At 40.0% G+C, this 6,825-nt stretch overlaps 1 non-coding gene across 1 annotated transcript; it reads left to right on the forward strand.

Annotated features, from left to right (window-relative positions):
* Positions 1-3,230: 3,230 nt before the first annotated feature.
* Positions 3,231-3,337, forward strand: LOC117129065. The gene has a single exon (XR_004452636.1). It is a non-coding gene; the product is annotated as a small nucleolar RNA R71 (small nucleolar RNA).
* The last annotated feature ends 3,488 nt before the right edge of the window (positions 3,338-6,825 follow it).

A 6,825-nucleotide genomic window follows, 5' to 3' on the forward strand; every position in this document is an offset into this window, starting at 1 on the left:
CAAAAGAAACACAACTAGCACACTCTCTTATTACACTCTAGCTTCTCTAGGCCTATCTTAACTCTTTTTGTTCTTACACTCATCATCAAGCATCCACACATTCAAATCAACCAACTCTCACATTCATTAAGCACAAAACATCAGGTGAATTCTTGCAAATGGTCAGTTGGTCCAAGTCATTTGGTTGGGTAAGGGAAGGCTTTTATTCAAGTGATTCAAGAGGTTCAAAACATATGATCTTTAAGGTGGTTTACTCTCAAAACAAGTAGCCTTGACATTGCACATAATATATCTAAGAAAGGGACCAACTCATGCATACAATGCTCAATCTCCATTGTTCTACCCTTTTCCCAAACATACAATTACACAATCATTCCCAAATGTCAAACCCAACTCACATCTCTCACCAAAAGATCCTAAGAACTTTAACTCCTTCTCTTTGAAATCTACAAGGGATTTTTCACAACCTCAAAACATTTCTTAGCTCCTAACAACTTTGCTAGCCCCTTTTTTTTTTTTCTTTTCTTTTTTTTTTTTTCGTTTTTTTTTCTTTTTTTTTTTTTTTTTTTTTTTTTAGGCTGGGGGCCAAGACTTTTCAAAACTTGAGCTAGAGGCTTCTCTACTTATCCCAATAAAACAATTCACTTAAGCACAAAGAGTCTATTCTTTTCTTTTTTTTTTTCATTTCTCCCAAATCATAATCACAACACTCACCCCCACCTATAGCTAGACAAAGAGTGTCCAATCTAGCAAAATGAAGATCAAGCATTGTCGTTCCCGATACTCTCAACATTATGCACATGTAAGACTTTCCGAAGAAGGCCTCACTCATCAAACAATGAAAGCTTAAAAGGAGGAAAGGTTTTGGGAGTGGTCTACCACTAGAGTTTGTCAAAAAGATTGGCATAAAAGATGTGACAACTCAAGTGTGTATAGCCATGACTCAGTACACAAGGGACCATGAGCAAGAAGCATTAAGTTCGTTCAGTTCAAATAAGGTTGTAGTTGGCTTCAAAGACTGAGTTTCAGCAATCAACAAGTTTCAGGAAGAGTTTTCAAGGCTCGAAACATACAAGTCTTTTTGAGAGGTGCAAAAGCTACTCAGGTGCAACGTAGTGTTCTTTACAAGGCATTCAAATCATTGCTCCCAATGCAAGTGAATGCAACCTATATGCTCTAGACTCTCCTAAAAATGCAAATGATGCAAACTAAATGATTGATTTTTTTTTTTTTTTTATCTATGCAAATAGGTATGCAATGCATGACTCAATGAAACAACATCAAAGCAAACATGATCAAATACTTGGTACCTCCCCCAAACTTGAGTTACACAGTCTCTGTGTCGTCAAGTAGAGAGAGAGATACCGAAAAGAAGACTAATATGCAAAAATGAAATGGTATATACAAGGGAGTGTGGTGGGTTACCTTCTATAGGAAATGAGTAGAGGGAGATGCTCCCTCCTCGTCGTCCTCAGGTGGTAACTCTTCAAGGTGCTCATCAGCAGGGGTGTCCATCTCTTCAATGTAGAAGGCTTGCCCGAACACAGTTGGTTTCCTCATTTTCCTCTTGATGTCAAAGTGGAGGATGTTCTCTTTACCCAAATGGAGATCAATCGTGCCCTCCTTCACATTAACAATAGCTCCTGCTGTAGCTAAGAATGGCCTTCCTAGAATCAATGGATCTTGAGCCTCCTCACCCATCTCAAGCACCACAAAATCTGTAGGTATCTCATACCTTCCAATCTTCACAGGGAGGTCCTCTAAGATGCCCACAGGGTACTTCACTGAACGATCAGCTAACACCAGAGAGAGTCTACACTTCTTGTACTGAGTGAATCCAAGCTTCTTTGCAACAGACAAAGGCATCAAGCTGACACTAGCTCCCAAATCGCAGAGACTTTTCTCAAATACCATAGGTCCAAGAGCACAAGGTAGTGTGAAGCTTCCTGGATCCTCTAATTTCTCTGGAACATCAAGCCTCTGGATGATGGCATTGCACTCATGGGTAAGAATCATCATGCCTTCCATCTCCTTCTTCTTTGCAGCTACAACATCTTTCAGGAAATTGTTGTATTGAGGAATCAACATGAAAGCATCGATGATGGGCATTGCAACCTGAGCTTCACTCATTTGCTTCTCAAACAGAGCTTTGTATTTCTCTAGCAGCTGCTTCTTGAATCTACCAGGGAATGGAAGTTTGGGTTCATAGGGAGGAGGAACAAAAGAACTTTCACTTGCTGGAGTAACAACTTCACCATCCTTTACTGTCTTCTTCTCCTCTCCAACCTTTCCTTTACCTTTGGCTTCCACTATCTTCTCCAAGATCTCGTCATTGATCTTCTCATCAACAATCACCACTTCATCATCTATGTTGATGGCAACCCCCTCACCTAATTTCTCAGCATCCTTGGTGAGGGTTCTAGGAGGTAACTGCTTACCACTCCTAAGGGTGATAGCTTTGGCCTCCTTGGGATTTTGGTCAGACTTTCCAGGTAGAGATCCTTGCTGGCGATTCTGGTGAGTGTTCATGGAAGCAAATTGATTCTCTAAATTCCTGACTGTAGAAGCAAGGTGTGAGAATTTGTTGTTGAGCTCATTGTAGCTCCCATCAATCTTGGAATGAAGGTTCTTCAACTCATAACCAACTTGCTTCTCACTTCTAGTCTGAGACTCCAAGATTTGCTTCAGTAAGGTATCAGTGCTGCTCTCTTGAGGAGCAGAGGAACCAGACGAGGGGTTTTGCTGAGGCTGATAGCTGCCTTGCTGGTTGTTTCTTGGCGGATAGCCACTCTGTTGGTTGTTTGGATAGGATTTCTGTTGGTAGTTGTTGTACTGAAAGTTGGGCTCCTTTTTGTACCAGCTACCATTGTTGTTGATGAAACACAACTCCTCTTGACCTTCCAAACCTCAACCTCATTGACAGCAAGTGGATCTTCCTGCTTGGAGTTACCAACAAACTTCAGCTGCTCTTGGGTTGCTTTTTCAGCAATGAGTAGGTCGATCTTGTCTTCCAAAGCTTTGATCTCTTTCCTCGTCTGCTTATCATCTGTTCTACTGCCTCTGTCGTGGTCTCCACTGTAGACTGCATCACTCTTTACCATGTTGTCAACCACTCTTCTGCATCCTCCTCAGTTCTCCCCAAGAAGAACCCATTGCTAGCTGTATCCAGTCTGGCTCTGTACTTAGGAAGAGCACCACGGTAGAATGTGCTCAGTAAGCTCTCCTTAGAAAAGCCATGGTGTGGGCATTGAGCTTGGTAGCCCTTGAATCTCTCCCAGGCTTCACTGAAGCCTTCCAAGTTCTTCTGTTGAAAGCTGGAAATCTCGTTTCTCAGCTTAGCAGTTCTTGAAGTAGAGAAGAACTTCTCCAAGAATGCTTTCTTGCAGTCATCCCAAGTAGTGATGGAGTCACTGGGTAGAGACTTCTCCCACTGACGTGCCTTATCCCCCAAAGAGAAAGGGAATAGCTTGAGCTTTAAGGCATCTTCGGACACACCATTGGTTTTTGACAACCCACAGTAGCTGTCGAACCTGTCCAAGTGATCAAATGGATCCTCTAGAGCCAAGCCATGATACTTGTTGTTCTCGATCACGTTGAGGAGTCCTGATTTGATCTCAAAGTTGTTGGCTGCCACAGCGGGTGCTCGGATTCCCAATCTATGACCATGAATGTTGGGGCGGTCGTAAGTGCCAATGGGTCGAGCTGCTCGCTGTTGGTTTTGAGGTATGTCTCCCATATCAGTACTCAATCTCTGCAAGTGAGCCTGTTGCTCTTCTTCTCTTCTATTTCTAGCACACTCTCTCTCTAAAGCTCTGATGTCTGCAGCTATTGGAACTAGGTTTGATGGACCCCTGCTCCTCAAGTTCATACACCTGTAGATTAAAGGGAGGTGAAGAAAGAGAATCAGTAACAAAAGAAAATAAAAATGACTTAGTCTCAAGCAAGTGACTAAATCTCAATGTTCAAATCTACTCAGAATTTGGCAACGGCGCCAATTTGATGTTAGGAGTTTTCAAGGCTCCTAAGACAAATGTTGTAGTATAGAAGATTGTCGAACCAGTTCTGAGGGATATCAAAGCACTGAGAATGCAAGTACTCACTTAATCTAAGTGCAACCAATGATTTAGATGGGTTTTAAACTACTACTAAACTAGAAAGCAATAACAGAATGATACTTTCTTGACTAAGGGAAAAGAGAACTCATGGGCATAGGGATTAGACCTTGGGTGATCAAGTATCGAACTAAGGATGGCAAATGATCAATCAAACTATCAACCTTAAGCCTAGACACAATTCTAAGCAAGCTCTATGTCTAGATGAATGCTCATTTGCTAACATATCTCAAACATCAAATGTCTTTGGTTGAATAATATGAAAGCAATCATTACTAACAAGTCTATTAGCTATCTTAGCATCTTTAACAACAAATGTCTTTGGCAAAGTATACTAAAAGCCTAGGAGAGTTGTCTCAGGCATTTCATCAAACACCTTTTGGGTGGGAAATGTCTATTGATCAACTTTTGAGTGGCCAACTCAGAAGATGCATTATGAATACTCTACTAGTAAGCAAGGAACAAGAATGATCTACACTAAAACATCCTAGAACTAACCTAATCACCCTTAATCTCCCTAACCCATGAATTCAAAAGGTGATTACTCACTAATCTCCATGATTCCTCTTAAACCCATATTGGATTTCAGATTAACCATGTAGAGAAATAGATAAGAAATCAACAAGAACACAAGAACATAACAAATCAAAACCCAAGAGATGAACTTCTCAAGAGAGTTCTTGTGTCTTTCTCAATAGATCAAAAGATAAAAGATCATCTGCCACTGGTGGCTACAAAAGATGTTTAAAACATAGGTTTTTCCAAGTGCAAAACGTCCAAAATAAATTGCAAAAAGGTCCTTAAGAAATCATGATTTTCGGCAGCAAAATAACGCGGAGCGACTTGCAGGTGTCGCTCCGGGAAGTCGCTCCAGGGCCGATTTTTGGTGTCTCCGGGCGAGAGGTCGCGAGCGACTTTGGTGTGTCGCTCCAACGGGTCGCTCTGGATCGGGAGCGACCTTGGTAGGTCGCTCTGAGAGGTCGCTCCAGGCTTCGCTTCGTGTCGTCTCTCCATAAAGACGCGAGCGACCTCGGGGTGTCGCTTTGGGAGGTCGCTCCGAGAGGGGTGTGAGATGCGAGCGACTTCGTGGTGTCGCTCCGGGAGGTCGCTCCGGGCTCGTTCTCGCGTCTCCGAGTGATGAAACCGCGAGCGACTTCTCCCTGTCGCTCTGGTAAGGTCGCTCCAATAGGGAAGTCAGAGCGACTTGGTGGTGTCGCTCCGGACTGGTCGCTCCATGCCTTGCTCGCCCAATGACCACTCTAAACACTCCTTTTTGAGCTCCAAATGCACCCAAATGTCTCCAGAAACTCCATGTGGTACTCAAATACCTGATAGAGACATATGTATGCAAAATGCAACCTAAACATGTCTAAATCCTAATCTATATGATGAAAATGTTTATGAATGAATGGATAAAACAATGTAAATATGCAAGATATCACGAGACCACGACCCGATAGTTTATGATTATATTAATGAAAATCGATTCAAGATTCTAGGGACAACGACACATGGAAGATTCTAGCAAAGACATGTGTGATTTACAAAACAAATAACTTTACTAAAATATGTTTGTCTGTTGAGATTTGGTTTGGAGGTTGTAAATTAGATTTAAGTAACGCGCGGCCATATATAGGACGAAGACCTTAAGAGAGTTCATGAAAGAAAGTAACAACAATTTTCAATCAGTGGATAAGATTTGCTTTCATAATATATCATTGAAAATGGACTGCTTGGGCCACTACGCCTTGACGTACGGGTGTCCTTCAATCTCTTCTAGTTCTTCGTGTCTACATTAATCTTCATTTTAGTTTCCACGTTAATGCATACATGCGTGATTAATCAATATATGCAATATTGTTGAAGTCAATTATTGACAAATGACAACACCTGATTGGGTCAATAGTTGTACTTTCAAAATAAAAAACTCTCATGATTTTCATGCATATACCAAAGAAGAGCACTAAAGGAAAGAGTGTACGTACCCGCACCGAAGAGACGACCATCAGCATATATAGTCTTCGCATGGCTTGCTTTGGATAGTTGCTGTCTTATCAATTATTTTTTTTGTTAAGTATCTTATCAATGATTTCATACTGAATAAAAAGGTTTATATAATTCTGTGTTTTTTTTGGCAATATTATAGCTGATTCCACTTTTTTGGTATTGGATATCTATCTATCTATCTTTTTGGTGATCATCCCTTTTTAAATCACAAGGGTCCGACTTATATGTTTGATTAATCTTAAAGGATTTTATCAGGGTTGTCTCAAACTCTACAGAGACTCTGTTCAAAAAAAAACAAGATCCTTTATAATAATCCGAAATAATTTATGTTTTTCTGACAAAATATTGTTGTAATATATATATATATATATATATATATATATATATATATATATATATATATAATAAATACACCAATCTAATTTGAGTGCAAGAAACATTTTTTGGTTTTATAATTAAAAACTTATGAAAAACACATTTCGGAACTATGAATTTTTCAGTTTCTTTTTTCTTTTATTTTTTTTTGTATCTACACTCATAAGTTACAATCCATATAAAAACTAATATAACATTAGAACTTGGATAGTGGTTAGGAAAAAAAATTGTGGACTCTTGATTTGATTAAACAAAAAGTTGGAGACTCCTCGGTTTTCTTCTCGATAAAAGCTTAGACTAGTGTTTCTTCTTTGTGTTTACTATTTTTTTT

This window comes from Brassica rapa, chromosome A01 (genome assembly GCF_000309985.2).
Source record: "Brassica rapa cultivar Chiifu-401-42 chromosome A01, CAAS_Brap_v3.01, whole genome shotgun sequence".
In the NCBI taxonomy this organism is placed as follows: Eukaryota; Viridiplantae; Streptophyta; class Magnoliopsida; order Brassicales; family Brassicaceae; genus Brassica; species Brassica rapa.